Source organism: Protobothrops mucrosquamatus, unplaced genomic scaffold (assembly GCF_001527695.2).
Source record: "Protobothrops mucrosquamatus isolate PMUCROS unplaced genomic scaffold, P.Mucros_1.0 scaffold1052, whole genome shotgun sequence".
NCBI lineage: Eukaryota > Metazoa > Chordata > Lepidosauria > Squamata > Viperidae > Protobothrops > Protobothrops mucrosquamatus.
In genome coordinates, this window is record NW_015387284.1 from 21,002 (window position 1) to 47,505 (window position 26,504).

Here is a 26,504-nt window from a genome sequence, read left to right on the forward strand (position 1 = left end):
ACGCATTGACAAAGCAGAAGGAGAAAAAATGCCAGCCATCCTGGTAGCCTCCAAAATGAAATCTGGACTACCTAAACCTGTCCATAGTGCTAGTCCCATTGTTCACATTCCAGCTGCGAGAACCGTCCCACAGCCCTGTTATCTGAAGTTTGGGAACAAGGTGGAGGTGAACAAGTCATCCTATGCCAGCCAGATCCCTCTCAAATCCCAGAATGGTCACGAGAACGCAGGCGATGGCTTCCTTCGAAAGAAGAGTAGCTCCATTGAGAATGGCTTTGACACTCAGGTCAGCAAAATGGTGCTAGCATGGTGAGAGCATGGTGGGGAGGCTGTTCATGTGTGCATGGTTACTGAAAATGCAGGTTGTGATGGGAAATATAATTGCATTTCTGATGGACACAGAAGCTATGGAGGGAATGATATTTTCTCTAACTGTAGACGAGATAACTGGCTATTCCTATATATTCTCTTGATTTATCTTGGCTTGGGATGTGTGTGTGTGTGTATTTATTTATAGGAGCCTAAATCTTTCAATAATGCTGGATTACTGAGAGGAGAGGGGAGGGTTGCTTTGCTGGGGGGGGTAGTGTATTCAAGTGCTATTTGTTGAGGAATTATTTGCAGTGGGTGTGTTTGTGCATTTTACTGTGAACACCTGGAGAACTGCCGGAGCAGCTACCTAGTAGTGGTTCTGATGCATGCGGCTGAGCATCATGCAGCAGGGCAAGCCATGCAAGTATGTAGCAAAGACTGCTGCCTGTACAGTTACGCATTCAGCAATCACTTATGGGGTAAAGCTACAATAAATGTTCAATACAATGCTATCTTGAATGTTGCTGCATTTAAAGGCATCTATATATACATACACAAATACACAGAGATATTCATATGTACAAGAGAGAGAGAATGTGTGTGTGTGTGTGTGTGTGTGTGTTTATTCCTAGATATAACCACTGATTTCTAATATGCAACTTGCTTGAAGCCATATTTGGATGCCTCTTTAAATGCTGTTGCTCTATTATTATGGAGACTGCAATACTCCATGTTCCAGCTTGTTTTATTTTAGCAAGTGTATTAGTATTTTTAGCATGGCTCAGATTGTCGCTATGTTACTAGTGCTTGAATATGGCTCAAGAACAGTGAAAGCAGACAGTAAATGCTAACATACTACAGGAGGAGCAGAGCAGATGGTTTGCTGCCACTAAGGTGACTAATTAATATTAGCTAGACTGAGGTTGCTGTGAAGACAGATCGTCGGCTTGGTGTGCTGCAAACCTATTCTGCGGCTGCTTGGAGCATTTCACAAGAAGCACAGCCATGTTGGGGTGGGAAGGTGCATATTTGAAGAAGAATAGTATTGCTGCCTTTTTCCTACCATAGGAAATACTGGGTCATTCTTGTCAATCTAGGTTTTGCAGGTGGCAACCTCAGAACCTGTCCTGCTGAGGAACAAGAGTCTGCCTGCTGTCAACCTAGCATGGCTTCCTGCCCTGCTTTTTCCATGCTGGCAGATAAAGTGATGCATTGAACTCGGTTTGTGAAGCTGCAACAGGTCCTGAGGGCTTGAAAATTGGGAGGGAGAGATGAGAGTGTCAGTAGTAGTAGACAAGCTTTGCATCATACCCTCTGGAAGAAAGTCCACAATCTATTTTTTAAGTTCTTAGTGTTTTCAGGACAATCCCATTCTAAAAATTAAAAAGAGGGGAAGAGTCCAGTGAAGCGAATATGATACGATATTGATATGAGCAATGAGATGATGACTCTTACAAAGCCTTTCAAAGCTGAGTGGGCATTTTATTACATGCTGAGCATTGAACCACTATATAGTCAATATTTTAGGAGTTCAAAATTGATTCAGTTCTAATTGGGATTTTTCTTTGTTGTGAAATGGGGATGGTAAAACAAGTAGGATACCTTATATGCCACATCTATACTCAGTGCCTGGGGAAACTTTTCACATTTGCAGATCGCAATAGTTGTGGTAGCATTTTATCTAACAGATGTTCATCTAGTAGTAGTCCTAGTGAATCTTCACTGATAGAAATATTAAATTCTTAACTTCAGCTATTGGTCAAGTTTATTGGTCTATTCTTGGCAATCTACAAGGCTTGTTTTCATTTAGTCATTCTTTAGATTCTTATATTCTTTTTCACCAAATAGGTGTTTCCTCTAATGATTGTGTTAAATCAGTTGTAAGCCAACTGGAATTCAAAGCTATGTTTTTCAACTGGTAAGTACTAGTATTATTATAAGCCTGGAATCATCTATGGGAACTCTACAAATAAATTAATTTTGTATGCCAAGTCATTTGCATTGTGAGTACCTTTGTGGTTATCCAACCAGTTGCATAATTTATTCTTTTTCCTTGCCCATCTCTTTCTCCTCATAAATAACATTAAACAGTTATTCTGCATTTAGTATGATATTCTATAAGCCATGCAAAGAGTAGTATATGAAAATAAAATCTAGCAACATGGAGCTGTTTGTATTTAAAAAAAACATTTCTAGAATATACTTTGCAGAATATAGATGACTGAACTTACAATATAACTTACAATATAACTGTAAAAGCCTTTTATCATAAGATAAATGCCTCAACCTGATGAAAGAACTGATGTGTAAAGTCACTGGCAACGACTATCTGTACTTTATTGAGTCTTTTGACTATAGGAAGACAGGCCTTGAGCTCATCTTCACAGTCCAATTGCATTTTGGATTGAAGCAACTAAAGAATTTGACAAGTGGAAAAAAAATGACCCTTCACCACTGAGTTTCTTTTAGAAACATATGCGCATCAATAGATGCAGAGTTATTAGAATGGTGGAATCATTGTGTTTTAGGCATGCTTCTGGGCTTTGAAGAAAGAGAGGTTGCTAGAAGGTCTGGAATCTATGAACAGCTAGAGAACACAGGCAGTTGTGTTGTAACAGATCGGATGATTTCTCCCCTGGGACCACCATTTCTGCTTTGAGGAACAGTGGCTGTCCTGTTTCATCAGCAGAGATTCCTCCTATTACCTACAACCTGACCCTTTTGAGAGAAAAAGTCTAGGACTGGATCTTTATGCCAAACATCTTGTATATGTGCAAATGTACAAACCACAGGTGATAACAAAGATACTTTTTGGAAATCCCTGAATCTGGTTAGTGAAGCTTTTTTTCTTCTTCTTCTCTTATCATTCTCCTTGATATTTCCTCCTTTACAATAATAGGCTGCAGCTAAAGCTAATATTTGACCATAGATATGCACTTAATGTACATTTCTGTATTCTCACTGAACTTTATGTAAGTGATTTCTGGTGAAGATTGAACAAGAGATGAAGAACCACATGATCCAATTTATTCTCAAGTGAAAACTAGTGGCCGAAGATGGCCATAGGAAAACTAGTTGAGTTTTCCTATGGCCATCTTTGACCACTGGTTTCCACTTGAGAATAATTTGGATAATGAATGCATTTATTTTTTACAACTAGTCCTCTTTTAACACTGGCCATATTTAGTGACCATTAAAAGTTATGGTACTGAAAAAGTAACCTTATAACTTGTTGTTAAGCTACAACCATTAAAGTGTCCTTGCACTCATGTGATCGAGATTTGGGTGGTTCACAACCCACAGGCTATTACAATCATCCCAGCATCCTGTGGTTGTGTGATTGCCTTTTGCACAGTTGTGATCGCCCTTTGCATAAACAGCAGAGTCAAATGGAGTAGCCAACAGTAAAATCACAAGTCACAGGTCATGTGGTATCTTGCTTAATGACCACAGGTGAGTTGCTCAACAACTGTGATGAAAGTGAGGCATTACTGGGCTTTGTATTTGGGGTTTATGCCTGGAGTCACTGTGAGTTCGACAGCCATATAAGTGTTCTAAATAAATAAATAAATTGTGGTCATGTGGTGTCTCACTCACCAGTCCAACTGTGGTAGTTAAGAAAGAACTACCTGTATATTATATTTTGGCATAGGTATAGGGATGGAAATTGAAACCAAATGTGCTTCAAAGGAAGTTGGTGTCACTGTCTTTGATGCATTGAAATAAACCTTTCTGGCTTAAGTTGTTCTATTATAGGTCAGAGAGGCAGATTGCTGTGTTGCCCAAAGTAATCATTTTGATGCCAGCAACAGGGCACACCTAACCAAACTTACACTCACCTTCTGCTTATCTGACTCAATACCGTTCTGTTCTTCTGTTCCAAAATCTTGGTCCTTTCAGACTCTGTTCCCTCTACTGTTTGTGCAACCTCCAGCTTCTCCTCAAGTCTTTAGTAGTTTAATACTCCCCCTCTTTCTTTTATAGGCTGCATTCTGGACTGTGGTTGCCTACTGAATCTAGTGTGGGTTGAAACGTAGTGCTGGTTCTAAGTTCTAAAAGACATTTGGTTGAGATGCAGTTATGGCGCTTTTTTCCTTACAGATAATCCTCGATTTACAACCATAATTGAGCCTGGAATTATAATCAAAAGCCATGCCACTTGTTAAATGGTCATCACGTGACTGACCTGATTTTATGACATTTTGGGGGGTTATTGTTAAGCAAATGTTGTGTTCATAAAGCAAACACTGTGGTCATTAAGTGAATGGGTGTTTTTTGCAGGAAACTGGAAGTAAACACTGGTCTCCAGCAAAAATATACATATATATTGTAAATCATGCTCATATGACTATGGGATGCTGTAAATCACCATAAATGCGGACTGGTTGCTGAATGCCCAAAATGACGTGACTGTGGGGAAACTGCAGAACGTTGAATCTGGGTAGTAAGTACCTTTTTGGGGGTCCATCATAACAGACAAGTGAGGATTACTTGTAATGAACCTTCTGTTGCTGTATCTTCTTTCCTACTTGCTTGTCTTAATACTACACCAGAGAATTGCCTTTAAAAATTTTATTAGTAAATAAATAAATAGATAAATAGCTTCAGAGATTGGATCCTGTAACTCCCCAATGGCTTATGGGTGGAAATCAGCAAAAAGGACAGGCAATAAAATTAGGAGAAATCCATTAATATCAAGCATTGATTCTGTCTCTAGAAGAATGGATATCATTGTTTTTCAATAGGATTATACCTTACTTATTTTTCATTAATATCTAAGCATGGAATTCAAAGCAGTATATCAACAGATATCAAACAAAAATCCAGGAGTGCTTTTATTTCTGAAAGATTGTTTCACTCTTTGGCACAAATGTTGAGGACTACTTCCCCCTTTATACTTTTTTTCCCATATCAACACTGAAATGGCCCCACATGCTTATTTAGAAATGCCGTAAGAATAGAGCATACACAGACACACAGAGAGAGCTTACTTCCAATGAGAATGTCTTTCTTTCTTTTTTAGAGATAATTATGTTTAGCCCTCTTTCCCCCATAAAACAAAAAAGCAGAACCATTCTTTTGCAGTGTAGATCTAGAGTCCAACTAATTCTTGGTTTCCAAGCATGGTAGCCATTAAGATGCTGTTTGCTGATAGCATCAACCTATATCTACCTGATATTTGTAATGCCTCCATGCCTGTTCTGTGGCCTCAGAGGCATTAATACAGCAAAGTGGATGGATACTAAACAGTAGCTTCTGTATGTGCAAGATCAACACCGCTTAGTGAAGCTGTTTATACCACTCCCAAGTTATCATATTCACTGTATAGTTTTTAATCCTAAAAAAAAAAAATCACTGGCATGCAATCAGTGTTCCTTTTCTAAAGTGTTGGCATTTGCTCAACTCTGCCTTAGGATGTAATACATGTATAAAGTCAGAAAATTCTTACAAGTTAATACTGCTCTGGTTGCGTTATTGGCTAACTCTTGAAGCAATATAGTATATTCCAAAATCCCAATCCTAAATACAATTTTGTATAATGCTATGCTGCTGTGCTACAATCGGCAACAGAATTCTTTTCTACAACAATATTTCAATTTATAAGACCCCACTGAATTCTTTAAGATACAAATTCAATTTATAGATATCTGATTAGATAATATATATTTTCTTTAAATGAATTTAAGTGACCAGGGCAAGATAAATTGCATCCTACTGTACTGAAGGAATGTGATTATGAATTGATTGAAACTTCATGTATTATCTCCGAAAAATGCTGGAGAACTAATAAAATGCCATATAACCAGATCAGATGAAATATTACTATTTTCAAAAATGGAGAAAAAGGTTTGGGGAACTATAGATCTGGAAAGAATCTAGAACAGATTATAAAAATATTAATTTATAGGCAACAGAATCACAATTACTGTTAGAAGTAAGCATAGATTTTTCAAAAGCAAATGTTGTCAGAGTAACATTTATCTCATTTTTATCAGGGAACTCCTTTAGTAGACTCTGAGAATGCAGTGAATGTGATATATCTTGATTTCAGTAAAGCATTGACAAAGTACAGCATGATATTCTGATAAACAAACTACTTAACTGTACATTGGCTAGCATGACAACTAAGTGGATACAAGATCATAACGAAAGGAGTCTCACCAGCTTTTTCTTCGTGTACTGAAATGTATTAAAAATAACAAAATGAAATTTGATAGAAAAATGTGATTAGTTTTTCCACACAGGAAACAAAAACCAAACACACAGGAAAAAATGGAGAATACCTGTCCTGGTAATGATACTACTTAAAACGAACTTGGAGTACTATTAATTGGTTGCAAACTAAAGTTGAATTGGTAATGTATTAGATAAGGAAAGGAGGAGGGAGCGACCAATATCAGGTTGTTGTTTTTTTAATATTCCAGAGAACAAATCACAGAAAAATGGATTTAGATTATAAGAGGGTAACCATGTTTGAATGTCAGAAAAAAAATTCTTAAATTATAAGAGCAGTTTGATAATGGCACAGATTACCCAAAGATGTGGTCGGCTTTCTTTTGCTAGATGTGTTCTAGAAAGCTATTTGTCAGGGATTATTTCACTTGGAATCCTATTGAGCAGCAGTTGGATTCAGTATCCTAAATTATCTTTTCCAACTATAAGATTCTGTGACAGGTTTAGTATTATTTCACTAAATAATAATTAGATAGGCTGCCTCAAGATTATTGGAGATATAGTTTCTAGATAATAAAAGTTTCTCTCTATTCTCTCTGTCTCTCTCCCTCTCTGTATACATATCTCTGTGTGTAAAAAATATAATATAAATATAATATTAATAATAATATAATATAATATAATATAATATAATATAATATAATATAATATAATATAATATAATTAATATAATATAATAATATAACATAATATAATATAATATAATATAATATAATATAATATAATATAATATAATTAATATAATATAATAATATAATAAATATAATATAATATAATATAATGTGTGTCCATGTGTGTGTCTCTGTGTGTGTAAATATAATGTATACACACAAACATTTTTATTAAAGATTTTTTTTAAAAAATGTAAATAATTTGTATTATTTCAATACAAATTTTGAAAGACTAAATTAAAGAAAATAAAGAAAAATAATAAATAAATGAAAAAGTCCAAAAAAAAACCAAATAGAATTTTTTTTAGAAGATTAATAAATTTTCTGTCTAGAGCAGTGATGGCGAAACTTTTAGAGTCCGAGTGCCCAAACCGCAACCCCAAACCCCATGTATCGTCAGGTGCCGGGTGGGCATGGCCTATTGGATGGGCGTGGCCCATTGGGTGGGTGTGGCTCTGGTGGTCACGGCAGACTGGGTGGGAATAAAAAGTTTGATCAATCAATTCCAACTTTGCGAGATCTTTTTTTTTCCACGCGAGAAGTTGAAATTGATTGATTTTTTTTTAAAGTTTTTATTAATTTTTTCAAATAAACATATGAGCAAATAATACAAATATGGTGCATTTCATTAGAAAAACAAACACATAAAAAACCTACTCATTAGGTATTCAGAAATAGTCGGCGGTTCCCCCCCCCTGCATCCACACTCCCTCCACCTTCCTACCTACTTCCCTCTTCCTTCCTCCCCCTCTTGACCACTACCTCTCCTCCTTCCTCCTTCCCAACTATCCTACACATCCCATCACCTTCTTTTTCACCACCTCAGATGCAGTTAGGGGTACTAGCCGATCATCTCCTCTTCTTAAAGACAAACATTTACATTACATTTATAAATACACCAATTTTTTTTTTATAATTCTACCCCTTCATCCCCTTCCCCCCTCTCCCCCCCAGACTTCCCAGAACTGAGTACAGGGATAAATACATAACATCCAAAGTCTAAATTAAGCTATCCATTCATGATACAAACAAAATTAACATACTTTAACTCTAACATACAATAATAAACTTAAATATAATATATATATATAAATTATATTAAATATATAAAAAATATTAGAAAAAAAAATATTTATTCAATATAATTGATTGATTGATTGAACCTTTTTTTTGCACACAGCGGCGGAGGCCTAAAGCGAAAAGGTTGTATAAAACCCAGCTGAAGGCCTAGGACTGGGGTAATGGCACGCGTGCCCACAGAGAGGGCTCTGCGTGCCACGCACGCATGCCATAGGTTCGCCACCACGGATCTAGAGAATAGAAAGAAGAAAAAAAGAAAAGGAAAGGAAAGTGGCTTCTGGTATTCTTTACAGCAGTTACAAGTACATTTATATTTTACCCTCTCAGAATTAGAGTTCCTGGATAATAAAAGTTTTGATTCTACTCTACATTACTGTTTCTGGTGACAACTTAGTATTTTGTTAGAGGCCTTTGAACTTAACTTCTTTGCCTAGTGTGCTCGGTATGTAATCTGTTATCGTCTAGGAACAGAACTGAATTCCAGCCTCTAGAATCATCTCCATTGCTGAGATCGGGGAAACTGTGGCTCTGAAGCCTCTCCAGCATGATTGGCTCTTGACTTTTGCTAGCTTTTTCTTTTTGCTTTTTTTAGTATAATATATCTACTACCTCTACAAACTGCCTTCTGCCTTCAAAGCTGCACAAAGTGACAATTGTGCTCTAAAACTAGACCCAGATCAAACCAACCTCAAATCAAAACATCCAGGGCATGGATCAAAACTCACTGATAGAATAACTACCGCATGGCCTTTGCTTGTAGCCACAAGAGGCATCAGAGGGGAAGTGATCCATTTGACCCTTGGCTGAATTTTCACTCCAATAGCTGTGTTTTCAGTCTAGCCTGCTGTACCCCTCTTCATGAACTGAACTAAAGATGAAACCAATCTTCCAACTCAGAATTGTTTACCTAGCTAAAAATACATCGGTCTAATATTATTTTTAGAAATGCTATATATCAAGCATATAAATTGCCAGTCTCAATGAGTATTATTAGGCATGCTTGTTGGTACATTTTGTAACAGGAAGCTGCTGGTTTTCCATTTAACATGCACTGGAATATAGTCAAACACTTGTTACTAAACTGGCAAGTCTCTCGGATAATTTGGAAAAACATTCCTTCTGAATCAACTTTGGCTTGTTTTGGGAAATAAAATTGCGGAACCTAGCTTGTGATTTCCCTTCAGTACACTTTGCATTGCTGATAAGGAATATTTGTTTTATTCCTACATCTGCTATTATGAGTTATACAATCAACTATTTAAAAACAAACTCAGATTTCAGCTAGAGATCAATAAATGTTCCTTGCATTCAGTTTCAATTACTTTTGACTCTTAAATTTCACTTGTTCACTTGTTTTTTAATTGCAGAATAAATCATAAGCATTGTTGTGCATCCTGATACATACTTTGTTCAAGCAAATATAATATAATATAATATAATGGAAGTCTTGCTTGCATTTATTTCTAAGATGAATGTTTTTCTATATGCTGTTCGATTTGGAAAACTGAATGTTGAAAATGACTAGCCGTTCTAAGACCAGTTTTGGACTCAAAGGAAGTTGAAACCTGTCAAATGATAGGTGAACCAAAAACTCTGCCTAAACTTTCATTTGTTATTATTATATGCATATTATTATATGCAAATTATATTAGATATTTTCAAGAGGTGTCACCTTCATTTTTATTTGTGTCCTAGTCTAAAGTATTGCTTAACTTGGCACCTTAAAAGTGCCAAAGAGATAGACAATAGCTAATTGTCAGCTGACAGAGGGCGGGAATGGTAATACTTGATTTGCATTAATAATTTTAGTGTAGGATGTGCTGGGAGCAGACTAAGAAGAGGAAAAGTACAGAAAATTGAGCCATTGCATTTTCTTGAGATTGGGTAGATCATGCCTGGCTGAGTAATTCTGGGAGTTGAAGTCCACAAGTCATAAAAGGCCAAGTTTGAAGATCCCTGGGGTAGATGGACAGGGCACCACTGTATTAGGAGGGATTTGTGAGGCTAAGGATCTTTGGAGGTAACCGGATACCCAACCAGTCACAGGACAATCACATACTTTGCCCCTAGTGTCAGGACACAGCACAAACCCCTGATGTGGGCAGAACACCTGAGTTTCCAGGCCTCACACGTTTTAGTTTGCAGGGTGTATAATACCCCTTTTCCCAGATGGCAGATCTAATACAATCATAAAGTTAAGATCAATAAAAGAAAAATGTACTGATACAGAGATGCACTGATAAATGTAGGAGAACTGAAGAAGCTTCTTGGATGAGAAGTGAAACATCTTCAAGCAAAACGAAGTCCAGCTGCCTTTTGAAAAAGCACCTTTGGCAAAACAGAGAGGAGTAAATGACTTGCATGCATTAACAACAGCCAAACAGCAGTATTTTTTTCAAGACCACTATTTTGTACCACCACTACAAAGACACAGGCATACACACACATATATAGTATGTAATGTGAACATATTGGTACAAACACACTCATGTATGTGTACACACACAAATGCTTTCCTGATTATATATTAACATTTATATACCTCTTTGAATTATAGGCAGTTTATAACACAGGAGATAAAAATATATAATCATGACATATGTTCATAAAACCAATAAATAATAAAACCAGTAAAAGTTATAAATTTGTCACTGCCATCCAAGTCTGTTATTGTTGTTGCCTATTATTTTTCCCTTTAATATATTAGTATTAGTAAAAAATAGCAGGGAGAGAGCCGGCTAGTTGTCCCTCCTCTGTGACTTAGGCTCAAATTTCCTTCTCCCCTCCTGTTTAACATCTACATAAAACCCACTGGGGGAAGCCATCTAGTGGTTTGGGGTGACATCAACGTGCTGATGATATCCAGCTTTATATCTCACTCCTAGCCACTTGAGTGATGCCTTGGAGGTTCTACTTCAGTGCTTAGAGGGTATGGGGGTCTGGATGGGACACAATAGGCTTTAGCTCATCCCAAGCAAAACTGAGGGACCCCTGGTTCCCAGGACCTTCCATCTTTGATTCTGGATGCAGTGGCAGTGCCTCAGATAGACCTAATGAACAATATGGGAGACCTCCTGGACTCATGGCTCCAGCTTAAAGAACAGCTGTGAGTAGGAAGACTTTTGCACAGTTTAAACTGTGTATCAATTGTACCCATTCCTGGGCCGAAAGTCCTGCTTACAGCGTTGTTCATATACTTGTGAACTCCAGTTGGACTACTGCAATGCACTGTACATGGAATTGCCCTTGAAGAATATTCAGCTGGTGCAAAATGTGATGGTTCTTGGCACATGTGATACTACTGCACTGTGAGCTACATTGGATTCTTGTGTGCTGAGTTACTTATGGGACTATCTCTTCTCAGTTGTTTCTACCCATCCTATCTGATCTGTACTGTATTATGCATCTCTACTTAGGCATCTTTCCTATTGATTGGTTGGTTGATTGGTTGGTTGGTTGGTTGATTGGTCGATCGATCAATCAGATGAATATGACTCCAGTTTCTCTTCCATTCAAGGCAGCTTACAACAATTAAAATATCCTTGACACATATAATCCAGCAAAAAATCCTCAATATATAAAAGTATTAAACTGTAAACAATAAGCTAAACCTTCCAAGGTAAATAGTGCAACAAGAACACCATGCATCCTTTGACTCTAATAAATTAATGATGTCTGTAAATACCATACTGTAATACTGAGGCAATATATAAATAGCACATAATTCGCCTGACATAATAGCAGGATGGCAGTCAAGTATCAAATACATCTATCTATGGCTGGGATTTTATTGATTTCTGGAAGTCTGTCAGAATGGGGGCTAATTTTGTGTCCACGGTTGGACCTGTTCCATAATGTCAATGCTATGATAGTAAGACGTTGTCTCCTATTCTCTTTCCCTTTGCCTCATGGGATGGCAGATTATTTGGAAGTTCTTCTGTGATACACACATTAAATAAGTCAGTTCTGGAGATTGCGGTCTCCAAGCCACATAGGACTTTACAGGTCAAAGACATGGTCCATGAAAAAGGAAAAAGAATTGTGCGAGTCTGTCTTAACTTTGCAAACAACACCATGCCTCCAAGGGTCTCACTTCTCTAAAGCAAATGTCTCATTTGGCAAGACAAACTGCCCCAGGCTTGCCAAGTTATTTTACAATGCAAGAAATAAAACACCACAGTTTCCTTTTCCTCTTCATGGCAATATCTGTACAATAACATAACATTAAGTATTTGAAACCTACCAATCTTTCATGACACCCCATCTCAGTTTACTGAGGCAGTCATCAGTGGCAGTTGTGGGCCAGCTTGACACCCCATTCCAGTGTCATTTGTGAACATCAGGAATCAAAGGTGCTGAAAAACTTGGCCCCAGTTATTCATATTGCCACAAAAATGAACTGACTGGAAAAGTAAAATTCAGGTTCTCAAGTGAGCTGTCAAGATGCCAACAGGGGATTAGAGAATCATGAAATAATAGGCATACTATGTTTTGCACGGCAAATTATTTTCTTCATTCTGATTCAGTTGCCAAAGAAAATTACTGATATCATCTTTAGCCTGCCTACCTATCTATCCATCTGCATGCTTGAATCCTGAATAAATCCTGCCTGCCCCAGATATCAGCTTGTGGTACAAAGAGTGAGAACAGTAGCTTGGCCAAGGTCACAGGGTTGAAATAAGATTTGAATCTAGATATATTCCTGGCTAACATTCATATATTAGCCTTACATCTGTCCTTGTCATATGTTCAGTTGTATCCAAGATTTTGAGCAAATGTATTCAATTACTCTTCTACAAGAATTCTCAAAATGAAACTGCCATGATTGCCATTTTGAAGATGCCAAGAAATATGTGATGTAGCAAGCCCAAGAGAATTTTGTTTTCAGAAAATCAATTTTTAATTAATTCAGTGGAACTTAAGTGTCCCCACAGCTGTGTGGGCAGTGGATTTTAGCCTAAATAAGCAACTTGAACATTTTAAAATGGACTTAATGCACACTTCCATTAAATTCTGTAATGATTGTTTTGCATGCAATTATTATCCCCAAGGACTAGAGGAGTAATTGTCTCAGAGACTCTGTCTTTCATCAATATAAATTAAAAGTTAGTCTTACATGTTTTATTGCTCCAACTAATTTCCATTAATCAACATAATGTCTACAGCTAGGCCAGTGCTGATTAACTGCAGGTCTAGCTTGTGAAGTAACTTTCAGAGTTGGGTTTTAAACTGTTTTCAAGGATAACAAACATGTATAGTTGCCAACTCCAGGACAGAATCTCCTGGCCTAAAAATGCCCTCTTTTCTAATTTGCATTCAGAACACAACAACAGCAAGTCAAGTGAAGCCTTAAAGAAGCTTGTTTTAGATGGCCAGTGGGGATGAGCCATCCAATGTAGGAAATTCAATATGTGTGCCTGAAGCTTTAGGATCGAGCACTGTACATGTATATCTTTGAAGGGAGAAATTTCCAAGAGTATTTAGAGAGCAGAATGAAACATTAAAGAGATCTTCCTATATCATATGTATCAGTTCCTATTCTACGTTTGCCTGCATTAAGATTAAAGTGTTGCATTATAAAAAATCTGTCTTCAGATCCAGGCCACAGAAATCATGATTCCCATATTATATCTGTCAGAATTTTAGATGCCTGCAGAGAGGTCAAAATGGTCAAAAGTTATTTTTTACAGAATATTTATTACATGGGAAGATTCCAAAGTGTTTGTCCAGTGCTAAGTACACTGTAAATCAGGTTTATGAGATTTATTTGTAAATCAGACAAGCCTTCAATTAATTATTATTAGAGATTCCAAAAGGATAAATGCGACAATATTCTCTTTTTTTAAAGAGATGCTACATGTAAAACTCCAGCACCATATACAGGTAAAGGATTTCATATTTTTATGCAGGATAAAAATTAAACATAAGCATTTATTTATTTCCCCATTTCACATACTGTCTTTCAATCTATGTGGTTGCTATGGATCAAAAATGACTTGAGGGCACATACTCTTTCTGATAGGTAACAGTCATGAAAATACAGAATACATACATTGCCCTAGTAATAAAGATGCATATTGGCTACTTTTTCTAAAGGCAGACAATGAAGACTAAAGGTAGTTCCCAAGAGAATATAATCCACAGCCATATTTTCCATAAGTATGTAAAGTGGAAACGTTTTACAAACATCCTACAAATCTAATGTCCAGACAGGTTCATAATAGAAACAGTTTGTCAGATATCAATAGAAAAGTGAGATTTTGCTTGCTTTGTCAATTAGGTAATTGTTTCTTTGTCTTCATCTAGAGCAGAATTTCAGGTTGTGATTTGAACAGGAATGTAAGAAACCAATAAAGCCATCCCATGCTAGAACTCTTATTTGTGATCCATTTTTTTCTTTTTCTTCAGATGAAAGTTAGAAAAGTTAAGGCACTAAATTGCATGTTCTAGTCAGTGGTTTTAATTCTTTGAATGTATAGTTGAATAGGAATTTTTCACCTCACTGTAAGTTCTTCCAGATGCAGAACTACAATGGGAAATTTTAAACCGTGATTTATATTCTCTGAAAAAAATTTCTCTCATCAATGTCATGGCTCTGTTGTATTAGAAAATCAACCTATAATGGCATGGAATATTGTGAACTTGTTTTAATTTGTAGAACAAAGAAAAATAATTTAAGTGAGTTGACAAAACCTCCAGCAATTTATGAAGCATTGACAGAAGAAATGTTTGAGAACATCTGACATACAATTTGTAACAAATGTTGGACCCCCTATCTGGACATTCCAATACTTTGTCTAATTAGAGTCCTGTAACAACGAGGGAATTAAAAATACCACATTGGTCCCCTGCCTCCATGTTATGCTCCCATTACTGTGTTCACTGATGTCTATGACACGAAGGGTGAACATCTGCAATAGTTATAGTCTGCTGTAGTTATATAAATCCTTAAGTATAAACCTATTCAAAGAATTTTAAAAATCTTGAAGCATAGATCAAAAATGAAATCTTGAAATCACATTCTCTTATTAAGTCATAAGCAAGATAGACTTAGCTGCTATATGGCTTAGAGACTTGTTCTGCTAATGCTTTCTTTGTGCTTATTGGCTCTTCCTTCAGTGGCAGAAACTGCCCAGATACTAACCTACCCATCATGCTGTATTGATACACACGAATACTAATTCTAATTGCTGTAGAAAATATAGCTATAGTTTTACAATGGACTAATGCTTACAGTGGCTGGAGCTAGCATGCATTTTGCATTTACATGAAAGTGGAGGTTTTAGCTAGTTGATTGGAAGTGATGATAGGTTTGCTAGACTGCCAGCAATTTCCTCTTACTATATCTTGATCCAGCCTTTGAAAACTATCATCCTGTCTCCAGCTTCTCTTTTTAATTGGTTTTTAGAAACAACTGTTTTATTAGGGTGGCAAACCAGATTGAATCTCCATCCTTATTGCATCCATAGATTGTGTGGCTTGTTTAGGATTACTCTCTCTCTCTCTCTTCTAAGTAGAAACAGTGGAGTTACTTCTCTGAATAGCTGTTGTGATACTTTCCCTGTGTTCTTCAAAGATAAAATCATAGTATATTCATTTGGTGTTAGATGCCACTTGTACAGAATCTAATAAGATAAAGGGGGTAACATCTTGTGACATCTGGGGTTCATTTAAGCTTGTGGAAAGTTATGAAGTGGACAGGATTCATTGCAATATGAATGTTTCTGATTTTGATCCATGCTCCTTCTAGTTCCTTTCTACAGTGAGGAAATTGTGAATGTGAATTCAAAAAATGGCTGATGAAAAAAAGCATCATAACCAGTCATGAACAAAGTAGTGGTGCACTTCTTTTGAAAAATTATATCTTGATCCAGCCTTTGAAAACTATTCCCCTGTCTCCAGCTTCTCTTTTTAGATGGTTACAGAGAATATGGTGGAAACTCAGTTACAGATCTAGCTGTTTTCAGTCTGTTCATGTTCTGGTGACTGACCTAATTTGGAATCTTATATGTGGGATTGCATCCCTCCTGGCCATAACTGACCTCTCAACTACTTTTGATACTATGAGCTATATAGTATTTATTGGACTACCTATTGAGACTGTGAGGTAGAGGCATTGTTTTTCAGTGGTCCCACTGTTATTTATGAGAGCTAGTTCTCATGGTGATAAGAAGTATACTAAGGGAGATAATACACTCAGTTTCATAAAAGAGACACATCTTTTCACCTATATACAAAAAAAAAGCATTAAAAAGTGAATATAAATGTTGTCACCTTAAATTACCTTAGCTGCCTATTTGAAAATAAAGCACTTGCTGAAAGTGTTGTATCCTTAACACTTTTTAAATAAATATTATTAATCAGGGTTCTGAAAGACATGGTCTTCGGATGAACTCTTTCCAGTTGGGGCTTCTATAAAAGAACAATCTGGCATTACCTTATTTGGCTATTTCAATAAATAAGGGAGAGGGAGAGGTGGTTGAACTGGTGGTACTGCAGGATGGGATACCAGAGGACTCACTTGTAACCCCAATCTTCTTTAACATCTAGTTGAACCCACTCAGTAAGTTCATATACCAGTTTGGGGTGAGGCCCAATCCCAAGATGTATGGGAAATCATCTATAAAACTTCTATCTCAATGTCTGTAGGTATAACGGAATGTGTGGATGACCCTGGGGAATGAGGGAAAGAGGTGTTGCTTAGGAAACAATCAGACAAGAAAGGAAGGAAGTCCCCTTAACAGTTAAGAGAAAGAAACTTAGGAATGATCTGCCCTGATGCCTAAAGCAGTTAAAAGTGATGGTGGGAATTTTGCATTTTTTAACTTGCAAGATTCTGTTAATGCAGAATCTTACCATAACGTAAAATCTGCTTATCTAGTCATGTTTCTTGTCTCATCTTCCTGGCTAACACGAGGCCATGAGGGTCGGGAGAAATATGTTCGGACTCAATCCAGGAAGACAGAGATATTCTTAATTAATAAATATTATACTGCCATGATGGTTCTAGGTTTAGCTCTGGATGGAGTTGTCCTTTCCCCAAAAATGTCTACAACTTGGAGGTCTTGTTGGACTTGTGGCTTCTGCTGGAACATCAAATGGAAACCACAGTGAAGGCGCCCTTCACCATCTGAGTCTAATGCATTAATTATAAACCAATGAGCCATTGGTTTGATCTCCGAGCTTGGTGATTTGGCTGCAAGCGTTTCGTCTCCATTCGGGGAGACATCTTCCACTCGGGGGGCATTAATTATAGTTGTGTCTGAATGGGCAACCTTAGTGCCTTTTTTAACAATGACTCAAACCCTCATTACCACCATTCAGGTTATCATAATATGATCTACTTATGGCTACCGTTGAAAATAATGTGAAAGATTCAGAGGGTCCAAAGTGCGCTGGCCAGGTTGCTAGTTGCTAAGCAAGTATTGCAAGTATTTTCTGGAATGGGAGGGCCATTGGAACAGCCTGCCCCCCCCCCATATGAAGATAGTTCTTACTCTCGTGGTCTTGAGAAGCTTGTAAAATCCTCCCTTTGATGCTTTTGTATGCACCAAATAGTGGCAGGAATAATTTCATATAATTGGTATTAATTGCATTAATCAATACTTACTGTATTATACTCTGTTTCATTAATTAGGGTCTATATATCATCTAAAATCCTTTGACTGAGGTAATAAATCCCCAAATAAATAAGTAAATAAATAAATCTTGACAGCAGCAAGACAGTGTTTTGCTATCCCCTATAGGGAACAAACTGTCATCCAACTGGTTTATTATAATATACAATAGATAAAGAATTGTTTTATAATAGAAAAGATGGTCAAACATTTTATGGACTTGGGGCAGCAACTGTATGGCAAATATAATATGTAGCTTTGACTGTTTATATAATTGCATCATCCATCCTTTCACTACAGTAGCAAAATATTTGATCTCAGAAACTCTTCAATTTACAACCATTCATTATCAATTGTTCAAAGTTACAATGTCACTGAAGAAACACCTACAAACCTGTACATACAAAGCACAGTATAGAGTTCAGTAGAGATGTCTTTTCTTGTTGGTGCATTTGGAAAAAATTCTCAAGCACAGAAAAAAAATTTTTCATCTTGAAGAGATTCTCCTATTGGTACTCAGTTGGGTACATAAAATACAATGAGGAAAAGTGTACTGCAGCAATGGATATTGTATGACCCTTCACATATTATTGTACTGCAACTTCAGTCATGTACCACCACTGACTGGGTTGCTCAGGCTGATGGGACCTTAAAGGCCACATAGTTTTATAGAAGAATAGGAGAAGGAGAAAGTACTTCTTTATAGATGATTAAATGATTTTTGCTAGTAGGAAATTGGTTTTTTGTGCTGTTTGTGTGACTATCAGTAGGCTCTAGCAGTACAGTAAATCTTGTTTTCTTACAGTGATTACTACATGGCAGTTTTAATTTTGGCCCACGATCAAGAACATTTGGCAAGCTATGATGTGATTTGAGGGGATCAGAATGGAATAAGGTTTGCCAGTACTGTATTTTTACTTTTCAGCACCCTCTCTTGGTCTGTATATGTATCTGCAGAAATACAGTTCCAGAATGTGTTATACATTTCCTCATTTCCATAGCTGATAAGCATGGTTTGCATGCAGAAAATATCCAACACAGATGATGATGATGATGATGTTGATGATGATGCATAATATGATGATGATGATGATATGTATACTTAACCAGTATACACATTAAAAAAAAATACTGAGCCTTAATTCAGAAATGTTCACATGCAGAAGTACATAGTGGAGCTGGTTCACACAATTTGCCCAAGTATTAAACAGAAATTTATCTTGTGCCCTGATATCTATATATGTAGAGGAGAAAAAAGAAAACCTCTGCACGAGTTGGACTATACATGGTTTTACATATGAACCTACAGGTTCTTTTCTCCGAGGAAGTTCACACTGTGTACACTAGGCTAGCCTAGGGGCTCGTCACTGTACACAAGCAGGGTGAAGTTTCCATTAGTGGGGTCCTACTCTTATCTATTGCAGTGTTTCTCAACTTTGGCGACTTGAAGATGGGTGGACTTCAAGTCACCAAGGTTGAGAAATACTAATCTAGTGCTTGAGATGTGTATGAATATTAGTAATAATCTAGTGTGTTGTTTCTCTGTGTGACCAGCATAACTGGTAAGAACTTGATATATGGAAACTAATTACTACACCAGTGGAGAAAGTTGAAATTATTCATGCCAATAGTTTTTGACAGTATATTTTCCTATTTTGACAGTATATTTTCCTATTAAATTTCTATTTAATACTTGGGCAAATTGTGTGAACCAGCTCCACTATGTACTTCTTCTGCATGCTTTTAATATTTACTGAGTTCATATAATTATATAATAATACATACACGAATATAGAGACATATATGTACAAATACAGTGGCTTGGCTATGTAACATACAAACCTGAATTCTTCTAGTAATTAATGACATTCCAATAGCTAGTGACAATTATACTGTTTTTCCAGCCCCGTTATATAATTGTCAGCTCTTCTGGAGTAAATCAGATAAGAAATATTACTAATTCTACCTTATTGTAAGGCTACATTAACAGAATCTTGCAAGTCTGAAGATACAAACTTCCCATCACCACTTTTAACTATCTGATCAACTAGGGCAGGTCCTTCCTAAATTTCTTCCTATGACTATTGGTGCTCCTGCCTCTCTTGTCGATTGTTTCCTAGGCAGCATCCTTCATCTGCCAATCTGCAAAATGAAAACTTAGCATATGGAAGGTCCTGCAGGTTGGTTTGGCAATTCTAGTGCAGGGCTTTTCAACCTTTTCACTCATTGTACCACTTTTAGGATATGGCAATATCCGAATACCACCAGTCGCCTAGCAAGGTGTCAAAAACCTGATGACCCATTTAAAAAAAAGGAAAAAAGGGATAAAGTACAGGTAGTCCTCGACTTACAACAGTTCGCTTAGTAACTGTTCGAAGTTACAATGGCACTGAAAAAAGTGCCCCCCAAGCCACAGTCGAGCAAGATACCTGCCTGCCCACCCGGCGGCGCTCTTCCTCCTGTCCAAGGTTTTCATTGTTGTGAGCATTTCTGTTGAGGATTGGCAGCGGGGGTGGGGTGGGGGTGTTTGGTTTTTATTCCCCCCATCTGCTGGATGGTTGCAGCAGGTTTTGGTCACTTCACATGACCCTGGGACACTGTGACCATCATAAATATGAATCAGTTGCCAAGCATCTGAATGTAAATCACAAGACCCTGGAGATGTTGCAAAATTCCAGCTGATCGGCGTTTCTTCTGGGCTCAGCAGAAGCGGCCAGGATCAGCCCAGAGCTCCAGCTGCAGCCTGGCGCTGATCCTGGCACTTCCACTGAGCCCTGACAGCCCTGCAGCTCCAGCATCTCTCGCTCAGGCTTGTGTGGTGCTGCCACCGGTTCAGCTCATTCCCCTGCTACCACTTTTCTAGGATGGTCGCGTACCACCTGCCAGATGCCAATGTACCACAGGTAGACCCGTACCACTGGTTGAAAAGCCCTGTTCTAGTGGACCCCATTTAGTGTCAAAAAAAATTTTTTCAATATTCCAGTCTAATCTGGGATCTTCTGGTAGTTACTGCTCCAAGTGCTAACCAGGGCTGATCCTGCTTGGCTGTTTTTCAAGAACTTCCAGAGTTGGCTAATTGCTGTGTGTGGAGTGTAGAGTCTAATCTCTTGTTTCAAAGATGAGAAGAACACCTCTGTCTGAATTTCTGCAATATGCTCACATTATTTATATGCCTCACAATTCCATAGCTGTGTAAGTACTTTATGAACATTTAAGAACAATGCAATTCAGTCTAACAAAACCATAAATAATCAACATTTCAAATTATTTCTCCATCTTTCCTCAAAGGATTATGGTGGAAAGTAAAAACAAGCAAGGAAAGAAAAGCCTTGGTTAAGTCATTTCATGGTTGAAACAAGGGTTGTTAGTCATCTTCATCAGTTTAGACCCAACCCTAACTTTAAGTTTGCCTAGCTAGTTTGCCTTTCCTTTTATAAACACTTAGGGAATTAAGAGGCGGGGAATTAAAGCAGACTGGATGTATCTTCCATTTTTTGTCTGAAATGGATGGAAGGACATTCTTTCTACTTGGTCATAGCGAGTGAAGGAGCCATAAAACCATTTTCCTACACAGAAATTTAAATGAGGATGAGGGTTTGTTCTCTGAGCTTGACACACCTACACCTGACACATCACAAAATCTACTGACCACATGAAGCTTTTATAAACAGAACAGTGACACAGACATCCCCTAAACTCCAGTGAAGATGTTATCTAGTCTGGTAATTAAACGTTCAGAAATCAACCCACAAGCTCGGAGAACGAACCTTCACTGTCATCCGACCCCCGAGCTACAGATATTCGCCACTATTGCAAACAGAAATTTAAATGTTAGAGGACTGGCATAGTGTCAGCTTATTTTCTTATGTTTTCCTCCGGGGTTCTGATAAAGAATTAATGGGCCTCTTTCTTAATGCATATTTTACTATTAAAAACAACTCATTATTATTATTATTATTATTATTACTTTAATTTATACCCCGCCCTTCTCCCGAAGGACTCAGGGCGGCTTACAGGCAAATAAAAAACGAAACTATACAATAAATATCTAAAAACAATTAAAATATATATTAAATTAGCCTGTTATTTTTAGAAAAGTTATAAAATCCCTATTAAAATCCCTATACAATCCCCCCCCTAGGCCAATCCCGCTTGATGGAAAAGCCATGTCTTGAGGGCACGGCGGAAGGAGGGGAGATCATGTTCCTGTTCTTTTGTAAATGCTTTTTCTCTGTGCCTGATGACTATTGGTTTTTTAAAAAAAATCTTTTTGAGTGGCACAAAGATAAATTGACCTTCATGGAAGAGACAGTCTGTCATTCGCATCTTACCTTGCACACGCATGAATAAATTTCCATATGGGGCTATTAGTCTTCATACCCATGGTGGGACTGCATTTAATGAAACTGCCAAATGATTAAATTATTTAGAGTTAAGAGAACCAGGTGCCAGCTAACTCAGTTAAAGACATTTTGTTTTCCTAGTTTGTATCATGTCTTTATTTCTAAACCGAATGCTGTATCACAGTTATTTACAATAAGAATATTGCTGGCTATGAAGATTATCTCTTGGGCAGTCTCAGTTTAGAGACAGTGCCCTTCTTAAAAGTGACAAGAAGGACATGAAATTCCAGGTCCGCTGACAAAAATGTTCATTAAATATCAACCATACCAAAATGCCTTTTTTATATAAAAAAAAGAGGGGGAAGGAAACAGATTTTTCAGAAGATAAAATTTCTCCAGAAATATAAATTCTAAATTTTAAAGAAACATTTTAGAACTATTTCTGATTCATTTCATATAGATTTCTTGCTGCCTGTTTTTAACACTGTGTTGAAATAAATTGTCCAATTTCTTCTCTTAAAAAGACTTTTCTACTTCAAGAGTAAATTATTTATTTGTTTGTTTGTTTGTTTTGAAGATTTATAAGGCGATCCAACTCAAACAATGAGACTCTGGACATTATTTGGCCTGTTTTGGCGCCCTCAGATTGTCTGGCCAACCTAATTGTTTAAAATGATTTTAGATTCTTTTAATCTTACTTTTTAAAAAGGCAGCTAGAAAAAGGAACACAGTGTGGGAACCTGGAGCATGCTTTTTATTTCCCATAATGTCTTGATATCATATAAGAGCATATGGGCACTTGTACAACTTAGAAGTTGTGAGTGGCTACATCTTTGAAAGGGTGTCCATCCAGAGTGAATAGATGAATTTAAGCTATAGACTAGAGAACCAATAAGAAACTAGAAGGGAGATAGAAGTTTGCATTATGATAAATAATTTGTGACTGGCTAAAATCATCATAGCAATTTTATTTTAGAAATGGGCAAATGACACTTCCCCTCCCCCATTTGAGGAATTTTATGAGAATAAAATTGGTACTTAGTGATGTCCAAGCTTAATAATAATACGTTCTTTTTCTCTGGTATGGAGTCATTCCAATCCTAACCGTTGGGTAAAGAGAAAGGGGCTCCTAATTCTTCTCTTCTGTCACACCCCTCTTTTTTTAAAAAAAAAATCATTGTTATTACAAAATGTTATTATATATTGAAGTGGACTTCAGGCTTATTCTGAGTTCAAGGACAGGATCATGCATCATGCTAAGCTAGTAATTCAACCATAGCTTGCTGACAGGGTCACAATAGGGTGAATTACATATGATTTATGGATCTGGTAAGTTCAAGTCACGAAAGTTATATTATAACTTAGCATATTGTTTGAACCCAGAAAAACACTAGCCACAGAAGCAAGCAGACAAATCCTAATGAAAAGTTCCTACATGGGTTTGTACTAACTTAGAAACCAGTTTTTTTTTTCCATCCAGAGGCTGGGACGTGGAGCGTATTGCTTAAAGAGAGAAAAGGCAGACATAACAAGGAAGCTTTGAAATATCTGTCTCTGCCTTTCATGGGGCAAACCGTATTTGTAGTCTGCCTTTCATCTTTCTCCCATCCAGGGAGAAAATACAACATTTCTACCACCGGTAAAACACTTTCATTGTGGAAATGTTCTTTCAGAGTAATTAAGGTGGCTATTTCACATACATCTTTTAATGGGCATGTTTAAGACACTGTTATTCTGGCAGGGTTTCAATATCTGTCAATCATACCAGTAGTTGTTATTGTTTGTAGTATTGACTGGTTTTATTAATAAATGTGCTATGATTATTATTGTTACAAATTGCCTTGGAGGCCCTTTTTGAGTCCTCCAGGGGTGGCTTAGAAATCTTATAAATAATTAAATCCCTAAAGTAAAATGTATCAAAACCAGCATTATTTTATTTATGCAAAGTCCATCAGATAGTTCTGACAAATTTAGTACTGTAGTCTATCAGATCCTTCCCAAAGATCTATAATATCTAAAGATGTGGTTGCAGTGTTTGTACTATTCTAATGCAACTATTTGTAATTAATGAGTTGAGATTTCTGTTGCATCCAAATGTTTTTCCAGATGTTTTACAATGACACCAAGTGTCCCAACCACTATTATTTTGCTTTTCTGCATTCTTTCAGTTTATGTCCCATAGGTTACTAACTCTTCATTCTGGACCATTTTTTCAATATTCCACCAATAACAGCTGCTTCTTTCTCTTCATCATCATCATCTTCTTCATCATCTTCTCTCATTTATTTAAAAAAACAATATTACATGTATCTAATTGTTAGAGAGAGTCTATTTGTTGAAGTGGTTAAAGGCATTAGTCTAGAAACTGGGAGACTGACCTTGGGCTAGTCATTCTCTCTGAGCCACTTCTGAAATCTTTGCCAAGAAAACTGCAGGAATCTATCTAGCCAGTCGCCAGGATCAAAAAGTGACTCAAAAGTGCAGGTGTACACTCACACACATCTTGGAGTAATATATACCTTCAAAATGACATGTGTACAGAATTTGAAACAGTGATGAGGAGTCTGTGAGCTGTGGGTTTACCATCTGTGCTCTGCTTTGCTGCCATCTGTCCACAGGCAGAATATCAACCATAGGGGGAAATGGCAGGATATCCTGCAATTATTAGGCCACATAATCACCAGTTATACACAAACAGTTTCTGGAAGCTGTACTAAAATCTCACTTTTTGATACTGTCACTTGGTAAAAAGCAAGGGAAATGGGAGTAGTGATAGTGAAGAGAATAATCTTTGAAATTATTCTGTGGAACACATTCTTTGGTGAACCACGTTAAGGGGGAAAGAGTGCAGGGTGATCATTAATTTAGACATATCATACTGTAAGTGGTTGGTGAAGGCTGAACTTGGTAATTTTATGTAGTTCTGACTGATGTGAGAGTTTAAAAATAGGATTTGTTTCTAGCAAAGTGGCACACAAATCTGTGCTTTGCAGGCTACCTTTGTGCTGAGCAGCAAGTAAAGTTCCAATTCTATGACCTTTTATTTGCAGGGCCAGCTACTCAGCGTGAAGGAGCATCTGATTTTTTTTTTAACTCAAGATGTTGAAAGTAAGTTAGGCAACTTTTGAGAACAAAAGGCAGACAAAGTAATGCCTGTTGTGCCTAGCTACATGATGTGCTTTTTTTCCAGGCCAGAATAGCAGGTTGGAATGAAATTATAGAAATTCTAGTCCTAACATTTGGAGGACAATAGCAAGAGAAAGCTGGGCCAGGTAGATCTATTGGTTAGGTAAAGACAGAGAAAGGAGACAGGGTTTACATCTATATCAAATGGAGCTTTAGGTCAATAAAATCAACTGGTCTCTCAGTGAAGAGCTGCCTAGGAATATTTGACTGACTGACTGACTGACTGACTGACTGACTGACTGACTGACTGACTTATTTTATTTATTTATTTATTTATTTATTTATTTATTTATTTATTTATTTATTTATTTATTTATTTATTTATTTATTTATTATGTTCACTATAGAAGGATTACTCAAGTTATGAAGGGTGAAAGTCGGCTAAAGCAGGGGTCCCCGGCCAGAAACTGGTCCGCGCAAGCAAGCAAAGCCCCCTCCTTCCGGTCCGTGAAAAAATGTCTCTCCATGGAACCGGTCCCTGGTGCCCATAAGGTTGGGGACCTCTGGGCTAAAGGAAAAGAAATGTGTCTTTTTTAATGCTGATTTTTTAAAATTGACAAAACTGTAAACTTACATCTATGGCTGTTTCTGTATGATTGAAGCATTTGCAGAGGCACCTATAAATTAGATGCATTCTTGGTATTTCCGCTGAATGCATTGTCAAAAGCGGCATGCCAAAACTGGGGGTCAGTTTTAAAGGGTGGCTTTCAGGAGGTGAGATAGGTGTCTTAAAGCTTGAGCCATCCATTCTGCTCCTGAACTCTTTCGGCCTTCCTTGTGTTTTCAGCCCATGGGTTAATTAGACGGACTTAATTAGAGTAGCGTATCCCCCTTAAATTGATGGTACTTTCAAAGTGTCTAAAATCTATGATGTTTTGTCATTCGTTACAACATACTGTAGGTACTGTTAGTTGTGGGTGGGATCAGAGCAACACTTATTAGCTATTTTAGGCTGATGTCTTCGTAACAGCCTCCCCTCTTACTTATCCTTGTCTTCTGCCATTCTGCACTGGTCTCTCTACCAGTACTGCCATTACACTGCTTGACCAATAGTATTATTC